Below are 25,881 nucleotides of genomic sequence, written 5' to 3' on the forward strand. Positions count from 1 at the left end.
TTGCTCATTATGTCAATGAGTGAATAAAAATGTTTCATTTTGCTCTTTGCTTACCATTTCTTACTGACATTCCATGAAGTCATATACTTTTAACAGCTAATGCAAGAGCAAGGTGGTGAAAAGTGTTTTTAAATTCTCTCTTGGATAGACTACTGGCTTATCTTGGACACTTGAGACCATAAGCTACTGCTGATTTAATTTTTCTTGCATTTTTGTGAATATGAAAACATTTAAATCAGTCTGGCAATAAATGAGATAAAAGGAGAAAAATCCTTTCACTTTTTGTTCACATAAAGCACCTAGGCCTTGACACAACAGTAACCACAGATTTCCTTGGTATGTTTGTGACTGTAGATGCAAAGGGTGGTAAAAAGAACAAAGCTGCTTATGTTCTGTGAAAGCCAGAATTATTAGGACATAGCATTTGTTTAGAAGCTACAGTGAAATGAAGCATAGGAAGGCAATGAGACAAACAGAGATACACTGTCTGTGGATCACAATGGAACTGGGATTGTTCAATTCTGACAACATTCATAAATACTAAAGTGAAATAAAAATGGATGGATACTGTGGAGCAGTATTGAGGAGACTCCTCAAAACCTCCATCATATGCAGAATGGAGTAAGAGAGGAGTTGATGCTGACCAGATTTATTCAAGTACCCTGAACTTCTTGGTGCCCATACAGTTCAAAGTTTCATGAAGGAAAACTAGTATGCAGACCTTTTCTTTCCAGGCTGCAGGCCCCTCCAGGAATGTTATGCTGTCCTTTCATCTGTCTCTCAGAGATGGCAGTAGAATATCAGTGATCTCACCACCACGGCCCAAATGAGGACTCCCACATTGAAGCCTTATTTCTGTTTGTGCTTCCTAAGCAGACAACCTTGTTGCCTCCTTCCTAATTCATGTTCCTACTGTAGGTTTTGCACAGTGTTCAGCACTGGCTTATGTTTGGGGTAGGATAGGGAGAGAATATAAACTTTTTCCTGGCTATGGCAACAACCTGACATCCAGTCTTCTGGATCTCCTTTCAGACACAGGACCAACTTTCAGATGAAGAAGGATATTGCTGACTTCATGAGCTGAAGCTGATCTGCAGCCATGACTCTCCTATGCTCTTATGACATCTTGGAGCCCATTCCTGAATCCAAGATCCAAGATAGTGGTTATTACTTCACAGTGTCTCATGCCCTGCAACTCGTACCATGCAGTGGCTATTCTTAGGTCTGAGCAAGTCTGCTAATGGCACAATTAAGGTCTCTGAGGTCAATCTTCAAATGCCTATCATTCAAATAGTACAAGCTGAAAACATTCATGAAACTGTCAAGGCTTTTACTGTCACCCAAAACATCTGTTCAAGTCTGAACCCTGCTTGCTTCCCAGTGAATGTGCCAGTAGTCCATTAACTACTGCACAAAGAAAGAAGGTACATGTCTCACTAGGGCAGAACAAGTCCACTGAACACAGTACACTAGATAGCCGAAACTGCATCACAGTCTTTCAGAAAATCACAAAAATTCCTCCACATGTTCTATCATGCAATTTTATCTCTTTGAGAAGAACAGGCTGTTGGACGAGAGTAATGAAGGGAGCACAGATATGGCAGAGAAGATTTTTCCAGGGTCATCAAGTTGGTATTGAGCTTATGGCACAAAAGCACAGAAGTTATTAATGAAGTATGTAATTCATCTTTTTACTTGAGTCATCTGTCCTGTCTTTTTCTCCTCTTTGTGCCGATTTCATAAATGTATGGCACACAATGTGTGTGATGTCAGTGAGGGGAAAAAAAAAAAAAAAAAAAAAACACGGGTAGGGAAACATTAATTAAGAATTATATCTAAAAATTATATTAAGACATTATTTTTATATAACCATACAAATGCTATAATTTTGGATATTTGGAGCCTTCTGCAGAACACTGTGGGAATTGTAGGTTAGGAGCTTTCAATGGTCAACAAAAAAAATGTTAAAAAGTATGTAAATTATACTTTGCCTCCTTTCCCTTCAAAAGCATGGAATGAAATTCACTGCTACATTTATCTGTACATTGAGATGAGAAAACAGCTCAAATAATTTTTGAAAAAATGAAAAAATTGATGTAAAATTAAATTCTGGAATAGAAAGATTAACAATTCTAATGTTAGAATTGCAAACTTTATCTTTTTTATATAGTTTCATTAAGCACAGTGGGAGCCTTCTGATCAGAATGAGCTGCCAGATCAAGCTCACTGTGTTTCCAGAACTATGTACCAATTGCTTACAAGGGCCACTTTTATTTGTCAGGCTGAAAAGATATGCTCATGTTGCTTTTTCTTAAACACAATTATTTAAGTTATCCCAATAAGCAGTTGCTAACAGAAATTAAGGGTGATGAAACAGTACCATTATAATGCAGTCTGAGTTCAAACTCTTTTTTCACTGCTATGCCTAATAGAGCCAGAGGAAGGCAGAAGTTGAACGTATTTTCTTTACCAAATTGTAGTAGAAGCATTTATGACTACTTCACAAACAGTCTGTGAATTAATCAATAAATAGTGTTTCTTACCACTAAGAATTATATTTAAATTCTGAATTTCAGCCTTGAAAAGAGGCAAACGTTTCAAAATGACCACTACAGAGTAAAAAAAGGAAGAATCACAACAGGAAAAAATAAAGGCACTTTGTCGAAGTAATGCCTATCAAACTTCAGGGCATGCATCTGCACAGAGAAGCCAACTCTTTGGCCTATGTACAGTGGTATAACAGCTTACAAAATGACAGGATATCGCAAGTGTAGAGGCCTTACTATGAGGAAAAACTTGTAGGACCAACAGTCTGGTCACTATGTTATTTTTTATATTATTGACTGGACACGAGTGGGAAAAATACATTTGCAGTTACAGAATTGGCTTATATTTGACAATAACAGATTTCAGTTTCTGCTTTTGATACAGAATGGCTATGGGACTTAATCTCTATAAACTCACTATAAACTCTTCACAGATTGTTCAACATTTTACAAAAATGTTTAGGAATCTGATACTATAGTATTAAAACCAAGAACCACAGCTGAGGTCTTAATTGCAAAGAAAAGAAAAAACAAACAAACAACAACAAAAACAACCTTCAAAACTAATTTAAAACTAGTTTCTGAAAGGGCTTGCCATGTTTGATTCCCATGCTTGATTTCCACATACAGTTATTAGAAGATGGTTAAGTGGAGTTGCACTAAGTCACTTTAACATGGATGATCTCAAAGGCATTACCTGTTCCAGCCATTACTTGATACTCAGCAGAGAGCATTATTTTTATATGTTAGTCTGAAGTCAACATGACTTAGATTAAACATGGAGGGAACGTGAAGTATGGGTTGTTAAACTGAATAGGCTGTGGTATAATAAGTAAAATACAGTGGGCTACAGTGAATCTGTTGCATTTCTATGTATATACGGACATAATCCTTTGAAGGGAGTAAGTTACTCTTTCAATACTTTTAGCTGTGCTCGCTATAAACTCTTCACTAAAACCCAATGCTGGATGAGCAGAGAGTGAGAAGAACTGAACATTGTCTCTACAGCTGCACCCAGTTTGTAGTAATCGGTGGGACAAAATCTAGTTGAAAGCCATTAACTACTCCAGGGATCAATGCTGGGTCCAGTCACATCCAACATTTCCATTAGTGATCTGGATGGTGGGGGCAGAGTGTACGCTTAGCCACTTTGCTGATGACAAAAATCTGGAGGAGTGGCTGATAAATGAGAGGGTTGTGCAGCCATCCAGAGTACCCTGGATGGATTGGAGATGGGAGCCAACAGGAACTTCAAGAAGTTCAGCAAAGAGAATTGCAAAGCTCCACACCTGGGAAGAAATACTCGGTACATGCTGGGAGACAATCAATCAGAAAGCAGCTTGTCTGAAAAGAAGCTAGGGGTCCCAGTGAACTCCACTGAATTTGAGCCAGCAATGTGCCGTTGTGGGAAAGCAGGCTAATGGTGTCCTGGGCTGTGTTAGGAAGAGCATTGACAGCACTTTTAGGGATCTGATCTACACAGCACTGGTGAGGCCGCACCTGAAGTGCTGTGTTCAGTTTGGGACTCTTCAGCACAGAGAGATACACCGATTTTAAGATTATGGAAAACTACATTTTGCAATGAGAGATAGCATGCCCTTTGCTTTAGCATCAAATCTGGTGCACCAAATAGAGCTACAAAGACAATATTCTCTTGCCTCTCTTTGCAGTTTCCAGAACATCCTATACAGCTAAACCCAATACATAAATCCCACAGGGCTGTATTTCTGCTGAAAAATAGTGCAGTGTATCTCCTGGCTAAGAGGTAGCAGCATCTTGCTAAAACCCTACTATGTTGGTTCTTGTTTTGTTTTCCAACTGACAAATGAAATAAAAAGAGATAACATTTTTGATTATTATTAATAATTTTTGAAACATAAGGATGACAGTTTCTGTTACATCATTACCTAATAAATACTGGAGACATTGCTTGTATAATGTGCTATGGTAACAGCCTTGCAGTTATGAACGTTTAGATTAACTGCTTCCTCTGCCAAGGAGCTTGCAATATTTTGTTCCTAAGCCTTTAAATGGCTATACAGGTGAGCAGCATTCCTCGTGGCACTGAACTGCCTAAATTCTATTTGATATACCTGTAAGTCATGCATACGCTCTCAAGGTAAGGGTCTAAAAATATCTGAGGATAAAACAAAGTAACCTCCTCCCATCACCAAAATGAAACAAAACAAAAGTAAAAAATATAAATAAAAAATTGAGCTGTAAATGGCTACAATATATAACAAAGGTCTCTGTCACAGGCCTAGCTGGTTTTGTTGTCCTGGGAAACTGTCCTCAGGAATCACTGTATCATCTGTAGGTATTTTAAAGTTACATCTCATTCATCTTATTCCCCACCCCTTACCCCTTTCTCAGTTTCATGATTAATACATTTCTCTTCTCTTTGAAGATGCTTCATTATTTTCAACTTACATTAGTCATTCTTGTTGGAGTGACTAAATCTCATGACTAAGAGAACTCAGATTAGGCTAAAAATAATAAAATACAACAGTAATTACTAGGAAAGTAATTAACATTTACAGATTTTTCACTCATCCTTTTAAAATTCTCTATAATTTGCTCAGCTTCAGCAAATCCAAATGCACTCACGACAATTCTAGGATGTTTACTTCCAAGAAAAATAATGTATTCCTGTAGTGCCCTGTAGTGCACAGGACTGGGAATTTTCATTGTACAACTACCAATTTTCTCCTAAAGAAAAATAAAACTATAGTAATAAGAAGCTGAATAAAAATATTATTTTGCAGTAGGGACATTATTTACCTTTTTTTTTTTTTTCTTTTTGCAATGAAAAGTACCATAATGTTCAACAAGAGGTATTGCACTTTCCATGAAATAAATGGATATATGTATTTATATGGAAAAGGTTTAGGTGGATTTAATACCCAATATTAGAAATCTGTCCTTGAGTCCTTTCCAGGCATAAGCATACATACAACAGATTTGATTCCTTGTCTAATACAGGGAGGGTTACAATATTAGTAAAAAGGGTTGAAACAATTGTGCAAATTTAAATTAATATTGCTGAGCTAGTGCAATGGTTAATATGTACTCTTGTAGTTGAGCGTAAGAGTAGCTTTCTATTTTAACACTGTCAATCAGGATTGGATTCAAGATAAGTGACAAGATGACAAAGATTTGGTGTTGTTAGATTTAAGCTTTGAACAGTTGAGTTTGCTAATACATCCTGAATGAAGGAAAAAACTGAGATCAGCGTAAGTATTGTTTGTAGTTTCATTACCATTTTCTATTACTTTGTCTACAGAAACATATATTCTTGGTGAAATTATGTATAGTATAATTATAAATGTATTAATTAATACAATTAATTATATATGCTATACAATAAAATTATTTATTAATATAATTATGCTCTTATTTATCTTATTTCAACCAAAGATAGCTAAATTAATATCATAATAGTGCTTCAGGCATCATTCAGAAATAAGAACCGCGTGGAACAATGTGATGTATAAAAGGAAAAATGGTGCTGATCCTAGAGAAATAGACAAAGAAAGATGAACATTCACAGCAAAACTAAACAATGAGAAAAATACAGCTGATCAAACAAGTAATACTCCAAGAATCTCATGCACCAGCCACTTGCAATTTCATGTATCGCTCACAATAACAGAAATAAAGGGAGGAGAAAAATGAACTAGCTTAACTGTGTAGTACCCAGTAGATATTCCCAAGTGAGGGAACTGAGGCCAAGAGAACTGATGAAGGACAAAGACCTCAGCTGATACAGTAAATGTAGTAGAATAACTATCTCCCTTGTATTCTTTTTTCAGTAATTCAGCTCCACCTAAAGTAAATGTCAAGACAGATGGTGATAGGAGAGGAAACAGTAATTAGCGAACATCTCAAATGCCTAGAACATAATCTTGCCATGTTCTACTATTTCTCCTTCAAGTGAAGGAGTAAGTGATGAGGAAAATGCATACTTATTTACTCATAACATCAACACCTGTAACATAACAGAAGATTTTGAAGTCCAACATGTAAGAGCATGGAGGAAAAAATCCCATACTAGTAAATGTTGTAGTAATAATATTGTTGTTTTTTTCTTTCCACATATAACTACCAAAGACCTTTTCATACTTTTTTTTTTCGTAGCATAACGTAATTTCCTGCCAAAGATTTCTTTATTTTTAACTGCATTAAACCTCATGAAAAGGCACTCTGTGCTCTTTTTCTTTTTTTTTCTTTTTCTTTTTTCTTTTTTTTAAACTGACAGCTAACATTCATTTCCCCCAATTTTAGGGTTTGCTAGGAGGGCAGTCACAGCCTTTCAGCCTTTCATAAACATGATGAATTATGTTTAATTAATGAAGGCAATAAATAGGATAGCAACTGTATATAAATGAAATCATTACTGTTATTTACTTTTAAAAGCCCAAAATAAAACATCTTTGAGATCAGAAAAAGACAATAACCCTGATTGAATAATAGATCTATTTCTATTCCTGTTTTTTTTCCTTTTTTTCTTTTTTTTTTTTTTCCTTTTTTTCCCTATTTTGAATGTGTATGAGGTTTTATAACTAAAGTGAATAAAGTGCCCTTCCAAGGCTGGACTCTTAATAGCTTGTACACTGAAGCATATGCCAGAAGACTGAAATTATATTGAAAAGCCTGAGTGAATTAAATAAAATAAATAAATGGTAGAAATAATCATCTAGTTTGTATTTTTACTCCTACAGAACACTATCATCAGACATCCTTTTCTTCATTTTTGTCAAAGCAAATGCAACCACTATTTCTTGCACCTCCAAAGCACAGATGATTATCAGTGTGTTACCCATGCTATGTACTGAGACTCCCTAACCTTCCTATACCGTTCAAAGTTTCCATAAAAGCTTTTTAACTTATCTTCTCTATATCCTAGTTACCTTTTCCTACATGTTTAACTGGGAATTTGAAATTAGTGTGCTTGGGTGAGTTAACTTATTTTTTGTGATCTCAAAGATATTAGAATTAATTCCCTGTACTGATTTAGGAAAAGCTGGACGTTTAGGGCTAAGTGCAAAGCTTATTTGCTTACTCAAACTATCCCTAAAGAGACAGACCTGGCAAGTGCAAACCGAGTTCAAGGACCCTTATTCTTTGCACTAGTTGAGCTGTAGTTTAGAAAAGGAATGGAATCATTGATCCAATCCTCCACTAATCATGGACAGCAACGCTGTGAACGTTACATTCACAAAGATCCGCTGAACACAGGCTCAACAAGCCAACTTACCCCAGAGATGACAAAAAAACTTACCAATGCCTTGTAGCAATTGCAAGACAGGTAGGAAAAGATGAAAATCTACAAATATACAAAGGGCAGGGAAAATCAAGAATTGAGGATTGCCTTTATTATAACCATGTCTACAGACTAGTATGTAGTAAGCCATACATACAGAGGAAAAAGGCAGAAATAAAAGGCCAAATAGTAATCTCGCTATGCAGGATTAATAAACAAAGAGTGTAGAGTACAGAATACTGTAAACATTACGCTCGAGTTCCAAGGGAATGCACCTCTGAGAAGCACTGAAGTGGGCATCTCAACAAGTCACTACAAAACAACTTAAGGACATTTTGTTTCCCCAGTATCTTAGCATTCTGACTTCCTATCTCAACTACAGACAAGAGACCTTTTGAAATTTTGATCAAATTCAAAGTTTTGAAAAATTCTTCTGGTGACAGAATCACTAGATGCCTTAGCCCCCTTTGAAATTGCACCAATGGTGACTAAAAGAAATTGCAGAGAGACAGAAAGTTTTTGTCTCTTGCAGGCACAACTGCAAAATGTCAACCGTTTTAGTACAGTCTGCAACTTAGGTCCGAGAGAAAGAATCCCATATTTAAGTTGACACTAGTCATTGTAGGGGCTAGGTAGGATGTGAAAGAAAAGACTTGTACTGTACTGTTGTACTTACAGTTAGTCAGGACACTTGAGAAAATTACTGGAGTAATGTTTTTTTTCTAAGGGAAACCCCTTTTTCTACTAAGCTTCAAATTCACACTTAAATGTTATTTCCAAGAAAGTTGTCAAAATGTTTCTTCGAGCATTTATTGAATCTGATTTATCTGATTTTACAGTAGCATAACCTAACGCTGAGGCTGTACTGGTGACAATTTTTATATTTTCAGCTGTCATGAGATTACACAGTCACTGCACACAATTCAACACAGGCTTATGGCAAAGGGGAATTACTGTATGCCTAGAACAGTGGTAACTGGAACATTGATACCTCTTCGTGTCTGACAGAAGGTGAGTTGGGGGTAGCCAACTCTACAGCAATTTTTTATAACTAGGAAAAACTCAGGCTGAGATTCAATTGCAAGAATGTTTTAACTAACATGTCCACAATGAGAATGTACGATCTTATCTCCCTTGTTTTTCATTAAATTGCTACTTGATTAAAAAGTTGCTAAAAGCTTTAAAAATTGGATAATATACAGAGTGTGAGGAGCATCACAAAATGGTATTATACTCCATAACCCCTCTCAAACTTTAGATTAAATTCGCAGTTGTGGTCAAACACATCAGTGCCATCAACTGGTTCTTATGACTTATTCCACTGTGGTTGTTACAGCTTAGATAAAATCACCTTCACATCCTGCTAAAAGGAATGACACTCATTCCCTATACTATGCATTTCATAATGTTTCTGCACCGATGGTAATGAAATTATTTGATGATATAAACAATAAATGTGACGTAACAACTTAGAAGTTAGAGAGTTACTATTTAAATAGCATGGGAGCCCTTTAAATAGCATTGAAGTCTTTTTCTTCTAAAGCAAGGGAAACCCAGCAAAGCAGTAATGTGCATGTGTAATGGGAGTATTACAAACAGTCGTCATAGGTCTTTGAGGACCCATGGACCTTTGTGATTTTATCCTCTTCTTAACATCAGGTGGAAAGTATTGAGGGCAGGATCTGAATGTGGGAGAAAACATTGTGAAACAGTCATCCCAGAGGTATAGGAAAAGTGAAATCAAAATTTAAATTTATTCAAGGCATATGTTACAGTAGTAGAAGCACAGCATATGATCATGTGAAATACTGATGTAAGTTAATTTAGTTCAGTGCAAATATGAAAGCTAACGACTGTTGTTTTCACAAAGACAGTTCCTGAACAGACTGCAAGTGACAACAGAACTCATTCCTATCCAGAAAGTTCCACTACTTTCTCAGAACAAACACTATCAGACAAGTCAAATCGGATACTATTTTTTTTTTTTGCAATAAAAAAATCTAAGGAAAGGCATTCAGGCATTTGATCTCTGCTGTAACTGCAGGTAAAGATGTCATAAAAAACAATACTACAAATTGCCTTCCAGTGTATAAAAATGCAGTACTTGTTACTGTGAGTTAGATAATAGGCATATTGTCTATTAGATGTAATGGAATACATTCAGCTGGACTGTTGCAACCTAAGGTGCAAAGATGCTTTCATATGAAAAAGTGATGATGTAGGACACGCTGAACTATTCAATTTTCAACAAGAAACAGGATTCTAAGAATAGCAAGGCTAGCATGTAGTAACCTGAAATACTAACACCTCTCTGTATTGTTCATTGGAGTTAACACCAAACATGCCACAGTAAGGTATCTGAACTAATTTTTTAGCTCCAGATCTACAGAAGATTGATTATATCAGCTGAGAATTATGTTCACAGACAGTAGCTTATGACAAATTCTGTGAATCCTTCAAGCAGTAAATCGTGCTTTTAGATATACACCATGCTGTTGCAGGTAGACATCTGATACCATCACAATGTTATTCAAGAAGAACCTAAAAATCAGCTCTCAGATTTAAATCATAGCTCATCTTATATTGTAGCCAGGAGATTTAGACATGTCATACCACACTAAAACATTAAGAGTAGGTAGAATGCATCAATGAAATAGCGTACCTCTGATTAATCTGTGTGCATGCTTACTAGGCATTCCTGTCACTGTTGTAGCAACAGAAGTCCCAGCAGGACAGCAGTCAGCAGATATAGTTAGATCTCATATTAATGAGATTAATAATGGTTCAGGCTGTGAAAAATTATTATAGATGTTTGTGCATTTTTATTTGAAAAATAATAAACATTCTTTGGCCAATGGAGCAGCAGCAAATTGTTATAACATCCTCTGCTAAATTAAATAGCTCCATTTTTTTTAAAAAATTGACATGATGTCAAACAGGTTGTTGTCAGAATATATACCATGATGTTTTTTTAAAAAAACATCCATGATCTACTCCTATTAGTTTACCATGCTGTAGAACCCCTCTCTCAGAATTAGTCATTTTATCTAACTTGGGAATTCTCTGGCCCAGCTCTTCAGGAAGCAAACAGGTCTCTGTTGATTTGTTCTAAAATTGCTTACAACGCATTCTATTCCACCTGTTAATCTTCATGTTTGTTTATGTCAGTCCTTCTCTTTACCTTCAAAGCTACCATCAGCCTCCTCAGTCTCTTTTCAACCTCTGAGTGCCTGCATGACCTGTAATACTGAAAATTGCTCCATCATCTCCATAAAGAAATTCTTTACCTCTTTTGCTTCAGCAGTCTGTCAGTTTACTCTGACTTTCACCCTTACCACCAGTCTCTTGAAAGGAAGTACAAGATCTTTAAATCTCCAGGGCTCACTTAATCCTTGATTCCTCTATTTAGACTGCTAACAGAGGTACCACCTAGTATTTTATTTCAAATTATCATGTTCTTGATAGCCCAGTTCAGCATCCTTATTTTATGCAGATAGATACTAGTTGTCTGTGTAATCCCATTCTAGTCAATTGAACAGATACTTAAACACTATTAAGGAGTAGCTCCACAATCTGGGGAGCTATATCAGTTTATATGAGCTGAAAATTTAGTCAATACCACTGCCTGCCTGCACACAGTCTACCTATGAATAAGCATGCATGATTTATTCTTGTTTTAATAAGGTTGTGCATTTTTAGTCACTCATCTCTTTTAAACCACTGAAGGCATTCATATTCACTTACCTGTTGACATATTTTGCATCAGCTTTACTTCTCTTTTACCAGATGTTTGAAATACGGTGAATAATGGGCTCAAATTTCAGGTCAACACAATGAAGCATAGAGGTTTTCAATAGGTTTTGTTGAAAAGTTTGCCTTTTTTTTTTTTCTTCTTAACAGCAGAGTTGGTTTGGTAAAACAAAGTGTATTAGAATCATATCTTTGCCATTTAAGAAAACTGTATTTGAAATAGGTCGTGGAATGGTAACATACCATTCATGTCACATAAACATTTACGTGAAGTAGTCATATTTGCCAACTATACCTGTAGACTAAACCTCAATCTTATGATCTTATGTTTTTTATAACTTACATATCTGATAAATCTAGGTGTAATAAAACCACCCACAAGCAATAGAAGAAAATATTTATAAAATATTTATATAAATTTCATAGGAAATCCAGTCCTTTTTACATCCCTTCCAATGCCCTCATTAATTGATATCAAACCAAAGATACCTTGTTCAAAAGATTCCAAACTTTAGAAATAACAATAAAGCCTAAGAAGAGATTAGGAGAAATAAAAGTGCCTTTATTTTGCAGTGACTCCCCAAGTAATGAGTATTTTTATTGAAAATGAACAGAGGAACCTGGAAGATGATGCAGTGCTAAGATGAAAGCAGACAAGCTAAAACAAACAAACAAAACCCAGATTTTCCCTGCCTGAAGAAAATTCTGTCCTGATTCTAGATCTGCCAGTTGCTTTAAACATGATGTCTGTGAGAAAACACATCCATGAATTTTTATCACATTAGAGCAATAGGCTAACTGTGGATTCTCTCTGGTGTTCCAGAAGACACCGGACAACTACACATCAAGGAAAGGGGACAGATTACACTTTCTGCTCCCACATTTAATATCATGATTGGTAGCAAGTCTTACTTCAGTTAAGTAAAATGTTCATTTATCTAGAGGTTGGAATGTCTCCTTTTAGAGTATATGTTCTTTCGAAGATCATACTGGAATGAAGGAATTTTAGAAAAAATTCTATTTGTGTCCTATTTTTTCAAGGTTAATTATTGAAGGACTATGGGAAGAAGACTATCTGAATGATTTTTGATTAAAAAGTATTACATATACCTTAACTCAAACAACTCAAATATTTCTTAAATCAAACTCGCAGATGTAACCTACAGTCAGAAAAAAAAAATCTTTCTTGAAGGTTTAAATGAACATTCTTGCAAGATATAAAAAATACTAAGATGTGCAGTGAAGCTTTAGGATGTAAGCCCAGTGCCAGCAACAGAACATGTTCACAGCTACTTGTAATTTAAACATGAGCTTATTTTAAACAAAACTGAAGTGAAGGACGCTATGGAATAAAATAAAATTCTGACAACCAGCTGGCCAAAAGATCATCATGCCGTTGTTTACCTGCCTGCATTATCTCCCTACAGAAATCAGAATTTTACCAATACACCTGTTAAATGTCTTTCTGGAACTTTAACTCAATTAGTAGCTCAGGAAAACCTTTCACTTACAAATCTTTCCACTGTGACTTTCATGTTACATCTGGTCACATTTTTTCCTCTGAAGTTTCCTAGTGGACAATAGCTATATCAGTAGAGTCTCCTTTTTAGGTTTCCACAAAACAGGCAGCATATATTTAGGCAGCAAAGCCTGCATGGATCATGAAAAGAAGTTTAAAAAAAAAAATCACTAAAAATTTGTTCACTTACCACTTCAAGAAAATAGATTTTCTGCAGTGGAGTTTTCAATTATAAAGTATGCTCAACCAATAGTTAAGAATGTTTATTGATACAGAAATAGTAATGTATATTTTATATACTAAATATGTTACTATATTATTTGTGTAACAATAAAAATTGTTGAATGCTCCATGGATGGTTTGGATAATAACCAGTGGAATTCTCTACTATATCTCAGAACTCTCTCAGCTGACAGCGATTGACCAGACTGAAAATGGTAAGGAGAAACACATACCACTAAGAAATACCTCAATAGTGTGAAGATGCTTTGCTGCTACGCTGATGACATGCACAGAGAAAAGCATTATGAAGAAAGAGTAGTCAGACAACGATGTTTCAGTTTGACCTAAATTCCTGTGTATATAATTGTGTAAGCTCATGTGCCTACTTATGTACTTCTGGGTAAGAGCAGCTTTCCTTATGCAGAATATCATTCAGGATTTCAGTATTTACTTCTGTGAGACCAGGCATTCTTACTCATAAAATGGAAGTGGACAGGTAGTCCAAGCAAAATGGTTGCTCCCCAAAATCTGTTCAGTTGTACAGGTGCTGTGGGTCTGCATAAACTCCTTATGAAGAAGTGAAGCCAGGAGAATTCAGTTCTGATCATTTTGTTATGGTTTTTAACACCTTGGTAACAGGTCTTTACTAGTGTTTAATAAGATCAGTTACTGAGATATTAATAATTGTGCTTTTAAGGGCAATGGAACTTAATCATGGTTTGCCTTCCATCTAAGACACAACAACATTTGTGTTCCATTGCAAAATAAGTTGTCATGCTTTGTATCAATTGATCATTCATGTGCTTTTTCATCACTGTGCCTGTCTTCCCTGTCTGCTTGTATATAGGCAGCAAAGGGGAACCCACAGTCATTGGATTCCAGACACAATGAAACAACACGAGCCTTTTAAATTTACCCTTGTTGCCTGCAGATTAGTCTAGTATAGTGGGGAAAATACGAGCATGTATGTCACATTCACACTGCTTTTAACCTGTAATCTAGGGAGCTACTGTTTGACCTATACATTTGATGCAGTAACTTGTCTATTCAACCAGTTAATGAAGATTACATACCCTATAAATTCAATTAAAGTTTTATTAATTAATGGTTATTATCTTTATAACTATATATTACATCTTCTCTTTCCAGTTGAACTAGCGTTCATTGTGACATTTTGCCTATGAACTGTTATAAAACAAAAGAACTATGTGAGAAATAGAATACTAAATGCAACTCATTATCACACAAAATATCAAGTGTTTTAAAATAGCGATCATTTCTTAGAATACATAGATTTGAAATACCTATATTTATAGGCATCTCTGAAATGTGTGATTGCAGACCACTTCAGTCAACTAAATATAAAAAGACAATAAAAAAGTTAGTCTGCAGAAGCTTTGATTAACTGGATAGCTTAAAAATTAATGCTTTAAGAACAATGAATTATACAGTGCTACAGATTACTCAGAGATGCTTTTGTGGATTATTTTAAAAAGAGATGGTTAATTCCCACAACATATCTCCAGTTTTTTAATAGTAGTGCAAAAAAAAGATATGGAGGAGACAAGGATTCAGTAATCCAAAGTTCTTACAGAAATTTCTCCTAGTAAGTCTTTATAATATTTCTATTTTTGTCTTTTGAGCTTTTCATATTTGTGTGCATATGTAAGACAGGCAACCTTTTATTTCACTCTCACTGGCTTTAGGCTTATGCCATGCAAATTCAAGTCATTTGGCTCTGCATGTAAAACTTTCAAAGGTGGTAACAAGTGTTAATACACTGCTGGCTGTCATGTGTGGAACTCCTACTACACCTGAAATAGAAAAACTGTTGCTTACATTTTTTTTCTTTATTACATTAAATGGTTCCGTGCGTGCATGTGACTAAATTGCAGGGGCAAAAATACCATTTCTTTCATTGCATTCACCTTCCTTTCCAACAAGATCAAAGTTATGTAAATGACTGACCTTTATCAGAGCAATTTCACATGGCAGTGTTTTGTGATAGGGTAAAGAATGAAGCATTTATTTTGCCCTTCATATTTCTTAATGCTTGGAGGACATATGGAAGACAAAGTTGCAGACTTTGGGAAGGAAATAATGACTACTTCAGCTGCTTTGAAGGGATACTTAAAAATATTTTGTATTTGCATAATATATTATGTTATTCAGAGCTGACTTTCAAACTTAAGCAGCTGGTATATATGCCCCTAGTAAGGTTTACAATTAAATTAGAAGGCTTATATTCTGATTACAGTTGCTGAGAAAGTAACATGCCTGGAAGTGTCAAAGCCAGAACTATTAAATTGGGTTTTATTGGAGACATGGAACAATAGTTTGAGTATGTTTGTGTTTGCTTTTTTGTTGGTGGTGGTTTTGCGTGTGTTTGTTGCTTTTGTTTTGGATTGGCTTTACTACAGACTAATTTAGATCCAAAGCCAGGACCTTCTTTATCTATTTGTCACTGGTGACATTTCCATTTACAGGTTCAAACCTCTCTTTTTTGTAGATTAAGTGTGAAACCCCTGATGTAAATATTATTGATTGGAATCATAGAATAATTGCTGATATTCAAAAATTTCCTTTTTTTTTTTTTTTCCCCCGTCTCATTTGCATCCCTACAGAAATGGAAAGAAGTAAAATTACAACAAGTAAATGAAAGAAGTTGAATCATATTCTTGTGGTAGTCAATTTTGGTTTCATTGTTACTGAGTTGGATTTTGGAGGGGTAAGATGAGACAGAAGTGGCTTTACCAGTATGGGCAAAGTTTAAGCTTTAATCTTGCTCACTGTTTTGTTCTCTTTCTGTTATACACTTGGAAAATTTCTGTGTATTACAAAATCCAAATAAAAAAGAAGTGCCAAACTTTCCCAAACACTATAGGAATGCATGCATAGGGAAGAAACACAGTTGCATTTTAGATAACAAAACCATACTGTTGGTAATTGTTTATGGTCTTAATGCCTGTAACTCATTTGTAACTTCAGGACCTCTTAGCACTTGCATGTGTTCGCAAGTGCTGACATCTGCTCAAAGGAACACACAGAAGGTAAAGAAGCAAATGGAAGTTGTATCTTAAGTAGGTTTTTTGTTTGTTTTTTTTTTTTTTTTTTTTTTCCTGAAAGAAGTAGTGTTGAAAACCTACCTGAACTTTACCTTGAAAATCAAATAGTATCTGGAGTTAAATATCATTTAAATATATTATATTTAAATAATCATTTCAATATCATTTTCAGCTGAAACCTGGAATTTTCATGAATAGCTATTAAAGTAACAACATTGACTACATTATCTAATCAGTGTCCTTTCAATAACATGAGTGTATAATAGTAGACCCCACACATATTATTTAAAAAAAAAAGGCATGTTCAGATTCAAGATCAACCTACACTTCATTAGCTCCTCCTGTCCCCCACCTCCAATCCTTAATATTTCACCTGCATTTCAGACACATTAAGTTCAAGTTCACTTGAAATTAACTCCATTGATATTCTCCACTGCTTGAAAGTCTTAATATTTGAATTCTTCTATTTAGCTATCATGAACCTTGATATAAATATAAGTGTCATATGATTATAAGGAAAAAATGTTTAATATCTAGTTTCACAGCACCATTTTTTCAGCTGTTATAAAAGGAATATATTGAATAGCAAGGCCAAAAGGGAATTGTATATCTAGAAACAAAGACAGTAACACTGATTAAAAAAATTGTAATTTTCAACTGTTTCATGCTTAATCGATTCAGCAGGTAAAGGTATTTAGCCATATTAATATTGGTATTTTACAGCCAGCTCTAAAGTAAGACTGGAATGTTCTTAGTTTTGTTGTTGAAAGCAATTCAAATAGGGTGGGTAAATGGGAAAAAACTATTGTGTATTTTCAAGCCCTAAAGAGACAGATTCTGCTGTTTTTATATGTTTCAAGTAATATTGGCAGCAGAAATAGGCCATAATCTTTTGTCACATTTTATTCTACTTTCAATAATAACTCAACTCTACTTTCAATAAACTCAACAGATTTACAAGAGCATTACTGACAACAGAATTGTCTGGGCTATTTGCCACCTGCATTTTAAGCTTAAATATCAAAGGTTTTTCATTAGGTACCTGAAATAAACATGCCTTACTACTGGCGTAAACATTTTCAATGAAGAACATGTCTGATTTTCATTCATCATAATGACTTTGTTTTTCTATTTTTTTAAATTATATTTTACATTGGTATACAAGCAATAGTGTCAAGCTTATTTTTTAATTGAATTATACTACTTAGTCTGTAATTATAAACTTATCTTTTATGTTATTTATACTACATTGCTGTATATTTGTTTATACATTGCATTTAATTATAATGCTTTTATCTAAAAAATGACACTTCTGCTATCAGCTTTATACTCATTAGAACCTACTAATCTCATTAAGGGATTTTAATTCCTACACGATAATTCACGGATACGTACATACACTGGCAATAAAAATGTTCCATTGATCTTCCACAATTGTGGAAGGAGCTATATATAGCTAATGCTGTTGTGAGCATATGTTGTGCCTGCAGGAGGATCTGATTAGATGAGATACTTGGAAGAATTCCATGAAACAACAAATTGAGATAATGAGTGCACTGAATAACTAAAGCCTTACAGACATTTATGGACATGCTTAACTTCATGCACACTGCTAATCCCATTTACATCTGACCTTGCCTTTGCGTAGACAACACAGATCCAGAGTTAGATGCTAGATATTTATATTTCGTATCAGTAGAGTATTTGTGCACCCTACAGTCCTTACAAGTTTTATCTATTTACTAGCCCTCAGAGATGGAAAGTAATGCATTCATTTTGAAATCATACACAAGAGAATATTAGTTTTTTCTAAAACATGGCTAATGACTTGCTCTTTATTGCTACCTTGAGATAATGCCAGTGAGTATCCAATTAAAAAAAATCATACTTTGAATATTTTAGTAAGTACTCTGCAATCTGCTTATGAGCAATCCATATGACATGACTCCTCATCTCCTCACTCAGATGAGTACTATCTAAAATGGGACAAATGAATGGGACAAATAAACAGGAGAACATTCCAAGCTACCACAGCCATGCTCCAAGTGAAGGTACTTTTTTTTTTTCTGTAAATGATCAACTACAGTTGCAGATGAGTGACCAGTTGCAAATAAATTTATATCTACGCTGACACTGAAGATACTGACATTTCTGAAAGCAAAGTAAAATAAAACCTCTAATTGTTAATTAAAAAAAAAAAAAAACATTTTTAAAATACAAGTTTCAGAGAAGACATAAATCATTGTGCTTTATGATATCAGTGGAGACCTAGTAACTGAGGTTTAAAAAGAAGTTTCAGTTGAAAGCAAATTTTTCCAATCTGGTCTGCCAAAAATTGTTCCCATGAATTATCTGCCACTGTCAAAGACTATATGTTTGAGCAGATGATCTACTGCATTTAGTCTATGATAGCATGTTCAAAATTCCTAATTCTTATGTTTTATCTTGTTTTCTTTAATTTATCTTGTTTCCTTTCAGTTTTCACCCTGGGAGTGCTGGTCAACAGAAGGCTCAACATGAGTCAGCAATGTGCCTTGGCAGCCCAGAGGGCAAACCACATTTTGGGGTGCATTAAACAGTGTAGCCAGCTGGTCAAAAGAGGTGACCCTCCAACTATATTCAGCATCAGTGTAGCTTCATCTTGAATACTGTGTGCAGTTATATTGTGTGTAGTTCTGGTTCCACGACACAAAAAGGATGTTAAGATACTTTAAAGTGTCCAGAGGAGGGCAACAAAGGTGGCAAAAGAACTGGAAGGCATGTCCTACGAGGAGAGGCTGAGAACACCTGGGTTGCCTAGTCTTGAGGAAAAGAGGCTGAGAGGCAATCTCACTGCTCTCTCCAAATTCCTGAGGAGTAAAAATGGAAAAGGAGTTATGGTCTCCTCTCCCTAGTAACCAATGATAGGATGTGAGAGAACAGCACAAAGCTGCGCCAGAGAACATTCAGAATGGACATTTGGAAAAAAATCTTTATCGTGATGGTGGTCAAACAGTGGAACAGGCTTCCTAGCAAGGTGACTGATGCCCCTTGCCTGTCAGCGTTCAAGAGGTATTTAGATAATGCCCTCACTAATAAGTTTGAACTTTTGTTGAGCCCTGAAATGATCAGGCAGTTGGAGTTGATGATCTCTGTAGAACCCATCCGTCTGAACTATTCTGTTCTATTCTCAACACTTTTGTATGTGGCTAAGACAAAACATTAAGAGGTTGATGCCTACTAATTTAAGTAAATTTCAGAAAGACTGCATTTTTTCCAGATGGAACTGCAGCTCAGTGGGAGAAATACTCTGACTTAGAATATACCAAATACATTTCATCATAAAAATGTAGTTGTTGTAGAAAAATAATTTCCATGTAAAGAAATAATAGCATTATCATCCACAGGGACATGGCAGTTGGAAGCAGCTCTCTAGTTTTACAATGTATTGCCATTTCTTCAGCAGTTATGCAAAAGACCACACATGAATAAAACTTATATAACTAGATTCTTCACTTTAGATTTCAGGATAGGAAAATGTTTTAGACATAATACTAGATTTCAACATGTATTTCTCTCTGTTGTGATTTGGTGTTCTGAAAGACTGTTTCAAAGCTCTAAATTCATTTTAAAGATGGGTGAAAATGAGTCAGATCAACCACTGATCAACTGAACTGGAAGAAAAACAAGTGACAGTTGCCTTGGGTTAACCAGAAGAACTCGTGTACACTCAACAATAGAAAAAGAGTATCATCTGAAATGTTTACCTCAAAAGCTGTCTAAACCTTTCTAGTGTTCTTGGAAATAGTCGTGGGGATAATGGCATCCCAGTAAGCAACAAAGCAAGGGACTTTTCAATAGATAACCTTTTTGAAGACTGATTTGTAAATTAATGGTATTTAATGCAGTTTACGATTTTTATTAACTACTCTATCACAAGTTTGTGATATCTATCAGCTATCACAAGTTGTGACAACACTATCTTAAGTTTGCAATTTCTTAAGTACAATGGTAAAATAGCCAATAAACTAGCATTGGCAGAGAATCCCTTAATATGAAAAATGGTGCAGGCCCTGGTTTAGAGGGTACATTTTTTTCACTCGATATCTGCCAGACTTGTAGCTTTATCAATGTATTACAATGTCTTCAGGCTTTGTCTGCAACAGAAAATCTAATGCAGTAGAGAAAGACAAATCAAGGGCATTCACCTACTGAATCAGACCTCAGTTTCGGTGTCATTGCAAGAAACTATCAAATCATTTTGGAGATGTCACCTTCACCACACTACGTACATTGAACTCAGTACTAGATGCAAATTACTGTTCACCTTGCAGAAAACATGTTGTAACACAGCTGCTTAGTTCAGAGAGGCACTGTGAACCTCCAGGTCTTTCCCAAAAGATATTAGCTCAAATACAGTACATCATTAAGTACAACAGGCCTTGCTGTTATCCTCATATTGAGGATTTTGATTCAAGCAATACAATGTTTTTACTTAAGGTCTAGAGCCACTTCCTAACAGAACAGTGAAGTATCTACACCTAGAGACATTCACTAAGCACTATCCCAAATTTTGCAGGCAACGTAACTTATCTAATCAATTTTGTAGGTCACAAAGTAATAATACCTTCAATTCAACAGGTCTTTCTTCTTTAAGAGATTTACATTGTATGAGTGAGGGTGTCGAAACAGTTTCTGTAACTAACTTTTGGTTTCATGTTTGTTTAACCTCTTAACTAAGAGATAATGGCAGATCTAAGGGCAGGTCTAAAGACAGCAACTACTGCTGAATAAGTACAATAAAAGCCATACAAGAGTAATTTCATTTTCAATTACAAAATTTCAGCCTAATATTCTGTCATTTAAGTCATAAAAAGGCCAGCTAGGCTATGTGATCCCTAGGGGACCATGTGCCCACAGGTTCTATTCTCACAAAGCTGCACAAATTAATCTTTTGCATCGTCTGCCTAGCCTTTTGGTACATCAGTCAGTCTTTACTATTACAAAAGGTATTTCTGGGAGTTTCATCATCCCTAAATGGTATTTCTTAACTTACTGGGTATTGAACTAATCAATCATATTCTTATTGTCATTGATACAGAACCACTTGAATTTCATTAATTCTCTGTGATGATTTTCATGATACTGATAGACAAATTTTGCTTCTTATTTGCTGTTCACAACACTGTAGCTGTTTTCTGACATGAAAAATTTTTCAGCACCATAATTCCCAAGGTAATTATATAGCATTGTTGCCTCTAGTCTGATATACTTTCTGCTCCTGTTCTCTACTCTTTCTCAGATTGTTCACATGTATATTTCAAGAGAAACAAGCAGTCTGAAGTACAGCTGGGTTGCATAAGAAAAATCAGGAATCTCTGTGACAGCTGATGAGAGAGAGAAAAAGAGAGACATTTGAAGTTACATATAATAATTTCCCTTCAAAATTTGAACTAGAGGTGGATAAAATTAAGTTCAAATCTCAATCCCAAATTGAATTAAAAAAAAAAAAAAGTATTGATAATCTGGGTCCAAATTCTGAAATATTTTCTCAACACCAACTCAAATTAATCTCACAACTTGAAAGAGTGCCCTGTTCTATACAACGTAAATGAACTATCACTGCTGGAGGTGGCTGGAAATTTGCCAAAAACCTAATAAATAGGCAAGTCAGGAAAAGGAAAAAGGAGACAGAGCTGTGGTTGTGGTATATAGTCTGCGGTATTTTAAAAAGGTGATAATGGCAAAAGGCACATCCAGGGGGAAAAAAGGCCTGAGTCTTTTCTCTGAGTGATAATTCAGACCGTTAGCAACCTCTTCTGTTTCACCATCACAACTAAATTTTCATGTGCTATTTGTTAATTCTGTTAATAACATTTTAAAAATATCTTCAGATTGTTTCTCTGAAAAATCTTGTATGGAATTTTACTTTAAAATCAATATCTTATTCCTTTTGTAGCTATTTCATGTGTGTAAAAGGCACTTAACGTTCGTGAAATGACTAAATTGTCTCAACCGCTACATGTTTATTTTATTAGTTGTTCTTCAAGATCTAAATCATCTGATGCCTTAGGGACAGATACTACTCTAGCCTACCAGACAATTCCCACTGACATCACTGAAAGATGCACCTGTGGATTTATGGCGGAATAAGACTCTTAACGTGAAGATTGTTCATTTGGGATTAGGTTGGTCTTAGCATTTAGTATTCTTGGGTTATGGAAGCAGCTTCTTATTAATCAGTAATGTCAGCCTATTGAAGCTTTTAAGATTTGACTTCTCTGATGGTTTGGAATTCCCAAAAGAAACACAGAGAGAAAACCATATATAACTCCCCCTTGGCAGCCCACTTCTAGCCCAACTGAATCTCAGGTTTCATTGTAAGAGTTTTGTTCTTAGAAGCTGAATAATTTCTTAGACATTTCACTATGACAAGGAAGAAACAGAAGACAATATGATGATTCTTTCCTCACTCCACAGATCTTACACCAATTTTCCCCAGGTCACAATCACACAGAAGCAAAGCAGCACTCCCCTTATTTTCAGTTCTGTACATAGCTTACAGTTCTTGTGTTAGTCTGAAAAGAATAAATCTCCCAGTCCATAATTTACTGTGTATGCATGTGAAAAGCACATCTCTTGAGGTCTGGAACTGAAATTATTTGTTTGCTAGTTTGTAGGGAAGACTAAAAGCATTTTCTTCACATACAAAGGCTACCCCTTTTGTTTCTACATACAATATCAGACAGTAGTTAGCGAGAAGAATAAAATATAAAGAAAACATTTGCATACAATGTTTTGCAGTTGAAGAGCAGAAATTTTACAAATGATGTTTACAGCATGAGTAGAAAATGCAAGGTTAAACATGAAAATACATAGCAAAGATGAGCAATCAGCTATCACTTACTGGGTTGCTGGTATCAAAATGTCTCTCATTACCAGTCCCTGCAGTTTCACCTGCTGTCAGGTCTCAGTTCTAAAGTACCATGAATTTTAAACTCCCTTTCCCTCCCAAGAGGCAGTGTTAATAGCACGGTAGACCAGTCGTTAACAAAACTTTCCCTGATCGAATCTTATGTTTACTATATTCCTCAATAGCTACAGAAATAACTGTTTTCCCTCTTTTGTCCAATTCTTAATAGGAAAAGAGGTTTTACCTTTAAGGCCAGACACAGAAAGGAAGAGGTACATAGCAAGTGAAAAAGAAAACTCATCACTATCAGACACAGTTTTCCTCCCTGATTCTCCAAGATTGCACAGTAAACCAACAGATTAAGAATAGGAAGAAAATTAGAATGGTAGAGAAAAGAGCTAACAGCTTCCCTTTTCCCCTCATATTCTACTCCTCTAGGACAGTCATGCAGAACAAAAAGGAAGAAGAATTCATCTGTGAGTTTCTCCTGCTCTGCATCTGTCTTCTAGCTTGCCTGAGAAACTATCCCAAATCCATAACAGAGGGATTTAACAGCAGTGGAAGGCACTTATTCATCCTAGCAGCCTTGATTCAGAAAACCAAAACAAATAAATCAGAATACATATATGAAATTAATTTCTTGAATGTATGTGAGTAGAGTTCTCTCTTTCTCTGGACATCCACACACACATGCACACACAAACCTAGGCACACTTGGGCACACACATTTGAGAGAGATTATTCTCAGATTTATCTGGCTTGTGAAGCTTTCTGACCAACAATAAACCTGTGTCATTGGGTCCCAAATCATTCACTACATTTAAGTACAGTCTAACTTCCTCAACGTGTTCTTATGTTTCAAAAGTTTTCAAAAATCATGATCATGTTAAAAAAAAATAAGGCATTGTCTTGGCTTCTAGTGCTTTCCTCCACTTCCACACGAGAAACTAAAAAATAAATTGAGGATTATGTAATTCTGAATCAGGCTTGTCCTTTAATTTGTCAACCTAGTGAATATTCTAGGGGACTTCTCAAGTGATTTGGTTCAATCCTTGGTAATTGTTCCTTACGCACTGTTTTTGACTCCAGAAGTCAGAAACTATGGTGTAGCATTTGAAATAATTATTTACTCAGATGGCTTTTGCTAATATGACCTTTTAGCTTTTAATGAAACCTGATATTTCATTTTCTTTCACTAATCTTACATTAATCTTACATTAATCTGATTTTCTTTCATTAATCTTACTATAAGTATTAGGAACCTTTCCATTGCTTGCCAGTACTTTTAAGAAACGGATGGATTAACTGAAAATGCACTCCTTTCTCAAAAAGCTGATTAGCTATTTCCAGTAGTCAACACCAACCTCCTCATCCTTTTGCGTTTAACTGCAATATACAGAATCTCTAACCAAGCCAGAATATATGGACCTTTCACCATTCCTTTTATTATGTGATCTAAATGTCACTCTAATCTATTTTAACTATGTGGTACATTAAATATTTGTCCCTATTTTAGATAGTAAGTAGGGCAAGTTATTTTCTGAAGAAATAGTATTTACTGTGCATGTGGGTGGTTGTTTTTATTCCGTGATATATTCCACAGTTCCGAGAAGCTGAGTTTACCAGCCCTGTGGAAGATAGCATAGGGATTTACATCTCTTCAGAACTGACAGTAACTGTCAAGAGTAGTAATGCCTAGTTGACAGTGACAGCTGACAAAGGTCATTTCTGAGTTAAAGATGAATTAAATGTTCTAAAATGTGAATGCGGAAACAGCTTTAAGGAGGAAAGCATGTTAGAAGAAATGATGTCCCATTTACCAAAAATTACCCTTAAAATTTCAGCCTGAAGTGTAATGCCCAAAGCAATTTACTAAACAAAAAATGATTACAGCAAATATAAGATAAGAACAGAAGTAATCCAGTGTTTAAAGCTAAGAGAAAGCAGTTTTCTTACATGCCACAATTTGAAATAATTAAGTTTTGGTAGACTGCTACCAGCACAAACTAAAGAAGAAGGGAAAAACAACAAAACAAAACAAAACAAACAAACAAACAAAAAAAAAAACACTGAAAATGTTACCAAAACAAGACCAGTTATCTGTTTTATTTTTATCAGTATTTCTGCATATTCACCATAATGACTGGCCAAGCATAATTTCCCTTAGGGATTCAGTTACGCTTGACAAATCACAAAAGAGATGATTTCGTATATATACTGTTGAACTACCAACTCAACTTCTTACTTACATTTACATTCCTGTTTGCTAGATTCCAAGTTTTTAATAGTTCTTCAAGTGTGGGATAATATTTATAGAATCTGAAGAAAAAAAAAACTATGATCTACACTTTCTTTGTCCCTAACTACTACAGCAAGGTGAACTGGAACAAAGCAAAACATGTTATGACTAAATAGATAAATGTAAAATATAACAGAGAAATGTATTTCCTTCAATGTACTGTTTTAGTCTACCAGTTGAATGATAAAATGAACTATCACAGTTGCAACTCAAGGAAACGTCTGCATAGGTTTACATGGATAATGAAAGATTCCTGGCAGAGTTTTCTTAGGCAGCCAACGCACTCTCCTGATTCTACTGAAATATTATTGCAAATATAAGAAAA

The 25,881-nt window shown here is 35.2% G+C and overlaps 1 long non-coding RNA gene across 3 annotated transcripts in view; it reads right to left on the reverse strand.

The window, feature by feature from the left end:
* The window catches only part of LOC121071169, a 150,027-nt gene that overhangs the window by 13,063 nt on the left and 111,083 nt on the right, over positions 1-25,881 (reverse strand). For 2 of the 3 annotated variants that reach the window (XR_005820412.1, XR_005820413.1), the window contains exon 3: positions 25,507-25,576. The exons of the other annotated variant lie outside the window; for it this stretch is intronic. This is a non-coding gene — a long non-coding RNA (uncharacterized LOC121071169). The remainder of the gene's footprint in view (positions 1-25,506; positions 25,577-25,881) is intronic. 3 annotated transcript variants of the gene reach the window in all.

Source organism: Cygnus olor, chromosome 5, assembly GCF_009769625.2.
Source record: "Cygnus olor isolate bCygOlo1 chromosome 5, bCygOlo1.pri.v2, whole genome shotgun sequence".
Classification (NCBI taxonomy): Eukaryota; Metazoa; Chordata; class Aves; order Anseriformes; family Anatidae; genus Cygnus; species Cygnus olor.